Below are 12,034 nucleotides of genomic sequence, written 5' to 3' on the forward strand. Positions count from 1 at the left end.
TCATTAGTCTATAGGAATAATAATGCATTGCACTGCATTTCTTATTCATTTCTTTGTTAGTGGCTGGATTCATCAATTTAATATTAAAGTGATAGCCGTCGGCTCCATCCCAAAAAATGATAGGATATTGTAGGGCATCGTAGCATCGATGAATTTCAGCAATTCTTAACAACTGAGCGTTTCGCTTATGATGAATAATATCTCGAGGTAAAAACTGATCACCGACCATAACGATTGCCACTTCGTCGATAGTTGGAGCATTGTATCTACGCATATGTTGGCCATGAGGCGTTTTGTCAGCGGATATAACAATTTTATGCGTATCAGTAGGCATCAAATCGATGGCTGTTTTGAACAGACGCACTAAATTATTATTTTCGTGGAAAAGATGTTGCAATTGGGAAACGATTGTCCTTTCAACGTTGGGAGAAATTTCGCAACGTGCATTCAATTCAGAATTTTATCACTGATGAAGTACAATCGTAAAAATTTATGATTCTCGCCTGAGAATGGTAGAAGGGACCCTGCTCTATGATAAATTTGCCCTTTTACTTTGAAAGTAGACATAAATTGATCTGGATTTTCGATTTGGGCTCCAAACGACGTCATTTGGAAACATGAGTTGTATTTTCTGATTTTTGACAAAAAACGCTTAGATTCTGACGTAGTTCCAGTAAGGAAAGTCTTCAATGGCTCTGGTGGTGCAGCCAATAGAGGAAGTTTAACTTTTCCTGAGGCGCAACACATTCCCCTTGTTTCACCATTGAATTTCAAGGCCTTGCAATAAGGACAAATTTTAGACATTGTCCCGATTTGAACACATCTACTCAAGCTATAATCATCGACTGGGTTGTACCTGAATGCCAGGCGATAACTTTCAGGTTGCTCTGATTCCTCGGCACGCTTTCTTTTCTTACTTTCTCTATCAGCAGCAATCCTGATTTCTTGTTGTTCTTGTGATTCCTCGGCACGCTTTCTTTTCTTACTTTCTCTATCAGCAGCAAGCCTGATTTCTTGCTGTTCTTGTAATTCCTCGGCACGCCTTCTTTTTTCACTTTCTCTTTTAGCAGCATGTCTGTTTCCGCGTTGCTCTGGTAGTTCCTCGGCTCGCTTTCTGTTCTTTCTTTCTCTATCAGCCTCAAGCCTGTTTCCTTGCTGTTCTTTTGATTCCTCGGCACGCTTTCTGTTCTTTCTTTCTCTATCAGCCTCAAGCCTGTTTCCTTGCTGTTCTTTTGATTCCTCGGCACGCCTTCTTTTTTCACTTTCTCTTTTAGTAGCAAGTCAGCTTTCGCGTTGCTCTGGTAATTCCTCGGCACGCGTTCTTTTCTGACTTTCTCTATCAGCAGCAAGTTTTTTGGCATAGACTCTTTGAGCATCTTCATCGGCTTTTGCCATTGTAAGTTCATCAGCCATTGTAAACTTAAACATTAATAGATTTCTACGTGAACATATGTCTTAAATATCTTGATTGACGTCACCGTCAAAGCAAAAATGACGACAACTAATTTATATAGATAGAAGATATATATATATATATATACTAGCTGTTGGGGTGGCGCTTCGCGCCACCCCAACACCTAGTTGGTGGGGCGCTTCGCGCCCCCCCAAAGCCCCCCCCGCGCGCGTAAGTCGTTACGCGCCATATTAGTTACGCGCCATATTAGTTACGCGCCATTGTAGTTGTGTCCCTGTGTCCCACCTGTGAATATAGATAGATTTATATATGTGTTTCAAACTACGTAAAAATTGCGAATATACAACATTCTTGGCTTTCCCATTGTCTGTCCATATACAAAGCCGTATGTACTAATAATGACGTCATATGCAAACGCTCTTTTTACAAACAAACAAACATGCATACACACAACTCGTTTTTATATAGATAGATAGATAGATAGATACAATACAAATTAACTACGTAAAACTTGTGAATATACAACAGTCTTCGCTGTCCCATTGTCTGTGCGTATAAATAGATTGTCAGGTTTACCGACCCTCAAAGATGCAACATACAATTGTACATTGGTAAAGCAATCTGTATTAAGATCTATACCGCATTTTTCTAGTTATTACCCTTGTTGGAATTGCAATCTTTTAAATTGAAAAAGCAGATCCGTTGGAATCATGGGAATGCGAGGAATAAGAACAGCCTCACCCTCATAAGGCCCTGTCAAGATTGTGGCATCTATTAGGTTTTCCATTGTTTTTTTTTTTAACGGCAAGTCGTCATTTATAACTGCATCTCGCAAATGAATGTATTGTTCAGAGCGGAGCTTGGTCTGATTCAGGCGGATATATAGCAAACGTTCTGATTCAATTTTAGCATACATATCCACGACAAATTGGTGAAACAATTCACGGCATTTTAAAATATAATTTTCTTCATCCTGCCGAATCATTAGTCTATAGGAATAATAATGCATTGCACTGCATTTCTTATTCATTTCTTTGTTAGTGGCTGGATTCATCAATTTAATATTAAAGTGATAGCCGTCGGCTCCATCCCAAAAAATGATAGGATATTGTAGGGCATCGTAGCATCGATGAGTTTCAGCAATTCTTAACAACTGAGCGTTTCGCTTATGTAGAATAATATCTCGAGGTAAAAACTGATCACCGACCATAACGATTGCCACTTCGTCGATAGTCGGAGCATTGTATCTACTTACATGTTGGCCAGGAGGCCTTTTGTCAGCGGAAATAACAATTTTATGAGTATCAGTAGGCATCAAATCGATGGCTGTTTTGAACAGACGCACTAAATTATTATTTTCGTGGAAAAGATGTTGCACTTGGGAAACGATTGTCCTTTCAACGTTGGGAGAAATTTCGCAACGTGCATTCAATTCAGAATTTCTATCACTGATGAAGTACAATTGTAAAAATTTATGATTCTCGCCTGAGAATGGTAGAAGGGACCCTGCTTTATGATAAATTTGCCCTTTTACTTTGAAAGTAGACATAAATTGATCTGGATTTTCGATTTGGGCTCCAAACGACGTCATTTGAAAACACGACGTCATTTGTCTGATTTTTGACAAAAAACGCTTAGATTCTGACGTAGTTCCAGTAAGGAAAGTCTTCAATGGCTCTGGTGGTGCAGCCAATAGAGGAAGTTTAACTTTTCCTGAGGCGCAACACATTCCCATTGTTTCACCATTGAATTTCAAGGCCTTGCAATAGGGACAAATTTTAGACATTGTCCCGATTTGAACACATCTACTCAAACTATAATCATCGACTGGGTTGTACCTGAATGCCAGGCGATAACTTTCAGATTGCTCTGATTCCTCGGCACGCTTTCTTTTCTTACTTTCTCTATCAGCAGCAAGCCTGATTTCTTGCTGTTCTTGTAATTCCTCGGCACGCTTTCTTTTCTTACTTTCTCTATCAGCAGCAAGCCTGATTTCTTGCTGTTCTTGTGATTCCTCGGCACGCTTTCTTTTCTTACTTTCTCTATCAGCAGCAAGCCTGATTTCTTGCTGTTCTTGTAATTCCTCGGCACGCCTTCTTTTTTCACATTCTCTTTTAGCAGCAAGTCTGCTTCTGCGTTGCTCTGGTAGTTCCTCGGCATGCTTTCTGTTCTTTCTTTCTCTATCAGCCTCAAGCCTGTTTCCCTGCTGGTCTTTTGATTCCTCGGCACGCCTTCTTTTTTCACTTTCTCTTTTAGCAGCAAGTCTGCTTTTGCGTTGCTCTGGTAGTTCCTCGGTATGCTTTCTGTTCTTTCTTTCTCTATAAGCCTCAAGCCTGTTTCCATGCTGGTCTTTTGATTCCTCGGCACGCCTTCTTTTTTCACTTTCTCTTTTAGCAGCAAGTCTGCTTTCGCGTTGCTCTGGTAGTTCCTCGGCACGCTTTCTTTTCTGACTTTCTCTATCAGCAGCAAGTTTTTTGGCATAGACTCTTTGAGCATCTTCATCAGTCATTGTAAACTTAAACATTAATAGATTTCTACGCGAACATATGTCTTATATAACTTGAATGACGTCACCTTCAAAGCAAAATTGACGGCAACTAATTTCATGACGTCAGCCGAAACATGACGTCACCTGATCCACAGATCCACACACAGACAGACAACTTATTTATATATATATATATATATATATATATATATATATATATATATATATATATATATATATATATATATATATATATATATATATACTAGCTGTTGGGGTGGCGCTTCGCGCCCCCCCCAAGCCCTCCCTCGCGCGTAAGTCGTTACGCGCCATATTAGTTACGCGCCATTGTAGTTGTGTCCCTATGTCCCACCTGTGAATATAGATAGATATATATATATATATATATATATATATATATATATATATATATATATATATATATATATATATATATATATATATATATATATATATATATATATATATATATATATATATATATATATATATATATATATATATATATATATATATATATATATATATATATATATATATGTTTTTAACTACGTAAAACTTGCGAATATACAACATTCTTTGCTGTCCCATTGTCTGTGCATATAAATAGATTGTCAGGTTTACCGACTCTTGAACATGCAACATATAATGGTCCATGGGAAAACAATCCGTATTCAGATCTATACCTCATGACTCTAATGATTGCCCTTGAGCTTTGTTGATGGTGATTGCTAATCGACCATTCCCTGAGTCGCCATCGTCATTTATATATTCCCCTGTGCACCCCGGCGTCCCCTTTGTAGTTATGTTCCTGTGTCCAGGTCGTCGTCATTTATACTCCCTGTGTCCCGGTGCTTTGTTGATTGCTAATCGAACATTCCTTTTGTCCCGGTCGCTTTCTCTTTGAGTGTCGTCATTTATTTAGATTGTCAGGTTTACCGACTCTTGAACATGCAACATATAATTGTCCATGGTAAAAACAATCCATATTCAGATCTATACCTCATGATTCTAATGATTGCCCTTGAGCTTTGTTGATGGTGATTGCTAATTGAACATTCCCTGTGTCCCGGTCGTCATTTATATTCCCAGTATCCCGGTCGTCATTTGTGTCCCAGTGTTCCCCTTTTAGTTTTTTTTTATTGGTTTTGACCTTTTTTTAGGTTTTTTAGTTTTTTTCTTTTTTCTTTTTAGTTTTTTGAAGTTTTTATCTTTCTAGTTTTTTTATTTTTATTTAAATTTTTTTAGTTTTCTTTTTCTCCTTTATTTTTCAGTTTTTTTCCTTTTTTTAGTTTTTTTTCTTTTTTAGCTCTTAGTTTTTACCTTTTTTAGTTTTTTTTAGTTTTTTAGATGAAATTTTTTTTTAGTTTTTTTCCTTTTTTTCTTTTTAGTTTTTTATTGGTTTTTACCTTTTTTTTAGCTTTTTTAGTTTTTTTCGTTTTTTCTTTTTACTTTTTTTTTTAGTTTTTATCTTTTTTATTTTTTTTTATTTTTATTCTTAATTTTATTAGTTTTCTTTTTCTCTTCTATTTTTCAGTTTTTTCCTTTTTTTTAAGTTTTTTTTTTAGTTTTTAGTTTTTTTAGTTTTTTTTTCCTTTTTTCTTTTTTTTATTGGTTTTTACCTTTTTTTTTAGCTTTTTTAGTTTTTTTTTGTTTTTTCTTTTTACTTTTTTTTTAGTTTTTATCTTTTTTATTTTTTTTTATTTTATTCTTAATTTTATTAGTTTTCTTTTTCTCTTCTATTTTTCAGTTTTTTCCTTTTTTTTAAGTTTTTTTTTTAGTTTTTAGTTTTTTTAGTTTTTTAGTTTTTTTAGTTTTTTTAGTTTTTTAGCTTTTTTATTTTTTTTATTAGTTTTTAGATTTTTTTGTAGTTTTTGCCTTTTTTTAGTTTTTTCAGTTTTTTTTTAGTTTTTAGTTTTTTACCTTTTTTAGCCTAACCAGGATTTGAACCTGGGACCTTCATTCTCCGTTCTGACACCCTCTCTCACCGAGTGACTACTCCAGCATGTTCATTTTGGTGTTTTAAATGGTATATTATTAACCAAATTAATGTGTTTTACAATATACTAAGCATCGTCAAAGCAAAAATGACGACAACTAATTTCATGACGTCAGCCGACACAGAAACATGACATCACCTGATCCACAGATCCACAGACAGACAACTTATTTTTATATATATAGAAGATATATATATATATATATATATATATATATATATATATATATATATATATATATATATATATATATATATATATATATATATATATATATATATATATATATATATATATATATATAAATAAGTTGTCTCTCTGTGTCTGTCTGTCAGGTGACCTCATGTTTCTGTGCAGCTGATAGAGAAAGTAAGAAAAGAAAGCCTGCCGGGGAATCACAAGAACAGCAAGAAAACAGGCTTGCGGCTAAAGAACACAAAGCCGCGCAGTTAGATGAAAATCCACCTGGACAGCGAGAGTCAAAACATATCAAAACTGAAAATGATAGCGATGATGATTGGGTTTGGGATTTTGTCTTGGATAAGGTCATCAATGGCTACGAGATTTAAGTTAAAAAAACAAAGGTTCGTCGATATGTACTTCATAGTGGCGCTGAAAAATAAAGAAGAAAAAGAAAACTGAAAAAAGAAAAAAGGTAAAAAACTAAAAAAAAAACTAAAAAGAAAAAACACTCAAAGAGAAATTACAGACTGGGACACAAATGACGACCGAGATAGAGGGAATATAAGTGACGACCGGGAACCTCACAGAGAAATTACAGACTGGGACACCCGGACACAAATCACGACCGGGATACAGGGAATATAAATGACGACCGGGACACAGGGACACAACTACAACGGGGACGCCGGGGGCACAGGCGGGATATTTAAATGACGGCCGGGACACAGGGATTGTTCGAATAGAAATTACAGACCGGGACACCGGGACACAAATGACGACCGGGACACCGGGACACAGGGAATATAAATGACGACCAGGACACTCAAAGAGAAATTACAAACTGAGACACCGGGACACAAATGACGACCGGGACACAGGGAATATAAATGACAACCGGGACACAGGGACACATCATTAGAATAATGAGGTATAAATCTGAATACGGATTGTTTTTCCCATGGACAATTATATATTGAATGTTCAAGAGTCAGTAATCCTGACAATTAATTTATATGCACAGACAATGGGACAGCGAAGAATGTTGTATATTTGCATGTTTTACGTTGTCAAAAACATATATTTATATCTATCTCTATTCACAGGTGGAACACAGGGACACAACTACAATGGCGCGTAACTAATATGGCGCGTAACGACTTGTGCGCGCGGGGGGGGCTTGGGGGGCGCGAAGCGCCCCACCAACTAGGTGTTGGGGTGGCGCGAAGTGCCACCCCAACAGCTAGTATATATATATATATATATATATATATATATATATATATATATATATATATATACATATACATATATATATATATATATATATATATATATATATATATATATATATATATATATATATATATATATATATATATATATATATATATATATATATATGCTAGCTATTGGTGGGGGCACTTCGCATCCCCCCAAGCCCCCCCGTGCGCGTAAGTCGTTACGCGCCATTGTAGTTGTGTCCCTGTGTCTCACCTGTAAATATAGATATGTAAATATATATGTATATGTTTTAACTATGTAAAATTTGCGAAAATACAACATTCTTCGCTGTCCATTTACAAAGCCTTATATACCTATAATGACGTCATATACGAAGGCTCTTTTTACAAACAAACAAACTTGCATACATAAAACTTATTTTTATATAGATAGATAGACAGGTAGATATACATATACAATACAAATTAACTACGTAAAACTTGCGAATATACAACATTCCTCGCTGTCTCATTGTCTGTGCATATAAATAGATTGTCAGGTTTACCGACCCTCGAACATGCAACATACAATTGTCCATGGGAAAAACAATCTGTATTAAGATCCATACCGCATTTTTCTAATGACTGCCCTTGAACTTAGTTAATGGTGATTGCAAATGCTAATCGAATTGGAAATTCCAATCTTTCAAATTGAAAAGGTAGATCCATTGGAATCATGGGAATGTGAGGAATAAGAACAGCCTCACCCTCAAAAGGCCCTGTCAAGATTGTTACCTCTATTACGTTTTCCATTGTTTTTTTTTTTTACCATTGTGCACTCGTCCCAAATAATAAGTTTGCATTGCCGAGATACTTTACCAATCCCAGATGATTTGGAAATATTGCTGGTGGGAGTTTCTGTAGAATGCAAATTCAGAGGCAATTTCAAAGCGGAACGAGCAGTTCTTCCACCAGGCAGCAACAATGCGGCTATTCTGGACGACGTAATTGCCAGCGCTATGTCATTTTTTTTATCGAATTGATGCCAGAATCAATTTTATCACAAACATTTTATCAGTACCTCCTGACCAATTCAAAAAGAAGATTTCTCCAACGTTGTTATAGACACAATGCATTATGTTATCATAAATGTCCTTTTGCTCAGACGTTAACTTAGAAATATTATTTTGTACATACGACAATAGATCACTCGTGTTGTAACTTTGTTCACGATCCAATTCTACACACGTCGAAACAGCAGCTTTACGATTAGGTGAAGGCATATCCAAATCCTGAAGAGGTTTGTTTGCCATGCATAAGCACAAATCTTCAATAATAACTAAAGTGTATTTATTAATTTTTGATGTAAAATCAAAAGTTATATCTGACGTCTCTAACCGTTTTCGATGGAGTATATCCTCGGCCATTTTTGATTTATATTTTTCCCATAGCTCTGTAGGAGCTGAAGGATAGCACGAAGTTCATATAATTCCAAACAATTCACAAATTTGACTTGAAGATGACATTTCACACGCGTCATTGATGCAGTTATCCCAGTGTTGGTCATTCCCCAATAAATTCAGAGCTTGGCATACACTACGGTAAGTGTCATGTATAGTACCGTTTACAGTTCTCAAATGCTCAAAGAACGTCGGACCGGGTACAATCACCAAAAGCAGGTGGAGAAAGAAGCATATATGTTGATTGGAGTGAATGGTGTAGAGTCTTCCTATCGTGGTATCTTTGAAGATGGTAGGTTGGCCGTCGACTGATTTACCCTGTTTGCGACGTTCAAATGATTTATTTTTAGCATTCCACGTGTAATACGAAGGCACTTCAGCATACAGCAGTTTTTTTGCAAAGAATCATTTTGACTTAACGAAAAGAAAGCAGTTAAAGTTGTATCCGGTGGATTCAGGGCTCTTTGTTGAACGTTGGATTCCGAAAAATAAACACATTGGCCATTCTGTAAATGCACTGCTAAGTGAACAACAGCTGGACTTCGTTCATGTATCAGAAATGAAAGAATTCACCAAACAGCTCCATTACTGCGTATGTATCTTCCAGCCTGATATTGTACGATTTCATCAACATCAATGATTTCGGACAGCAAGCCGAAAACAGCCATGCAGCTGCCTTTTGTGACGTATTTACATATGTATTTGATTGCCTTTACGGAGTTACAGTATTCAACGTTTATGTGTGCATTAAATGTTTTTGACAATAAAGGTGAATATGGAACAACCCACTGAATATCTGCTTCGATGGTGGTACTGTTATGCTTCTTTATTATTGCTGTTTTACCGCCATCTTCAGTAGATCTTCTTCTATATTGTGGGTAACCATCATTGCCAGTAATTGTTTTTAGTGCTAAAAGTCGAGGATAATGCTTTGTGCACCTTCCTTTGGCCATGCATGGTGATTTTTCATTCAGTGCACCGCAAGGTCCATGTATCATATTTTTTACCACAATATCATATAAGCCCTTTTCGACATTTTCATCAGGAATTTCAGTGGAAATCACATCGTCAATTTCATTAGAAATAATTTTATCATATAGCCAGATTAGTATATGTGCGTGTGGCAATCCTCGTTTTTGTCATTCCCCTGAGTACATCCAACATCGCACTGGCCCAAACACTTTAAGTTTTACTATGTAGTTTATCAGTGATTTCAGCTTTTGCCGGAAGACACGGGCCGTAATGTCATGTCAATGAACCGCCGATTGTCCTTGAAGTAAAAGTTGCTGTATCTCGTCCCAAGATTGATTACATGTAAATATAATAAATAAATCTGGACGACCATAGAGACGAACATACGCAATAGCATCTTGAGCATATTCATGCTTATGACGGGGACTGCCAGCATACGACGAAGGTAAAATCATTAATCGTCCGACGTTAGTGGTATTACCGTCATTTACAACTGCATCTCGCAAATGAATGTCTTGTTCAGAGCGAAGCTTGGTCTGATTCAGACGGATATATAGCAAACGTTCTGATTCAATCTTTGCATACATATCAACGATGTATTGATGAAACAATTGACGGCATTTTAAAATATAATTGTCTTCATCCTGACGAATCATTAGTCTATAGGAATAATAATTGGTTGCGCTGCATTTCTGATCCGTTTGTTTGTTAGTGGATGGATCTATCAATTTATTATTAAAGTTATAGCCGTTGGATCCATCCCAAAAAATGAAAGGATATTGAAAGGTATCGCAGCATCGATGTGTTTCAGCAGTTCTTACCAACTGAGCGTTTCGCTTATGAAGAATAATATCTTGAGGTTAAAACTGATCACCGACCATAACGATTACCACTTCGTCGATATTTGGAGCAGTGTTTCTACGCACATGTTGGCCAGTAGGCATTTAGTCAGCGAAAAAAAAACAATTTTATGCGTATCAGCAGGCATCAAATCGACTGCTGTTTTGAACAGACACACTAAATTATTATTTTCGTGGAAAAGATCTTGCAATTGGAAAACGATAGTCCTTTCAAAGTCTGGAGAAATTTTGCAACGTGCATTCAATTCAGAATTTCTATCACTGATGAAGTACAGTTGTAAAAATTTATGATTCTCGCCTGAGAATGGTAGAAGGGACCCTGATCTATGATAAATTTGCCCTTTTACTTTTATAGTAGGCATAAATCGATCTTGATTTTCGATTTGGGCACCAAACGACTTCATTTGGAAACATGAGTTATATTTTCTGATGCTAAACAAAATCGCTTAGATTCTGACTTAGTTCCAGTAAGCAAAGTCTTCAATGGCGTATTCTTTTGGTAATTTCTCTTTGAGACGCAACCCTGTTTTCACGGTGTTCTTATGATTCCTCGGCACGCTTTCTTTTCTTACTTTCTCTATTAGCCGCAAGCCTTTTGGCATTAACTCTTTGAGCAGCTTCCTCGGCTGTTTCTTCTGCCATTGTAGGATTTACACTAAAATTTATCTTTGAATTAATTCTTTGAGCATCTTCCTCGGCACGCTTTCTTTTGGTAATTTCTCTTTAAGCCACGAGCCTGTTTTCACGTTGTTCTTTTGATTCCTCTGTCCTTTTTTAGGTAATTCCTCTTTGAGACACAAGCCTATTTTCAAGCTGTTCTTGTGATTCCTCGGCACCCTTTCTTTTCTTACTTACTCTATTAGTCGGAAGCCTTTTGGAATTAACTCTTCGAGCAGCTTCCTCGGCTGTTTCTTTTGCCATTGTAGGATTTATACTAAAATTTCTCTTTGAATTAACTCTTTGAGCAGCTTTCTCGGCGGTTTCTTCTGTCATTGGAAGATTTATACTAAAATTTCTCTTTGAATCGCCCCCTTATATAATACTAAAATTTCTCTTTGAATTAACTCTTTGAGCAGCTTTCTCATCGGTTTCTTCTGTCATTTTAAGATTTATACTAAAATTTCTCTTTGAATCGCCCCCTTATATACTTATAATGACGTCATATACAAAACCTTTGACGTCATATACAAAGCCTTTGACGTCATATGCAAAGCCTCCTATACTTATAATGACGTCATATACGGACAAACAAACACACATATGCGGACAAACACAAAACATGGACAAACACACAAACTTAAAACTTATTTATATATATATATATATATATATATATATATATATATATATATATATATATATTATATGTATATGCATATATATATATATATATATATATATATATATATATATATA

At 35.9% G+C, this 12,034-nt stretch overlaps 1 protein-coding gene and 1 long non-coding RNA gene across 4 annotated transcripts in view; both read right to left on the bottom strand.

Moving 5' to 3' along the window:
• LOC136026190 (large ribosomal subunit protein uL16m-like) overlaps positions 1–12,034 on the bottom strand; it is a 287,794-nt gene that overhangs the window by 137,808 nt on the left and 137,952 nt on the right. The gene's annotated exons all lie outside the window — the stretch shown is intronic.
• Positions 1–12,034, bottom strand: part of LOC136026189 (uncharacterized) — a 77,399-nt gene that overhangs the window by 7,024 nt on the left and 58,341 nt on the right. The gene's annotated exons all lie outside the window — the stretch shown is intronic.

The sequence above is a fragment of the Artemia franciscana genome, chromosome 4 (genome assembly GCF_032884065.1).
Source record: "Artemia franciscana chromosome 4, ASM3288406v1, whole genome shotgun sequence".
Classification (NCBI taxonomy): Eukaryota; Metazoa; Arthropoda; class Branchiopoda; order Anostraca; family Artemiidae; genus Artemia; species Artemia franciscana.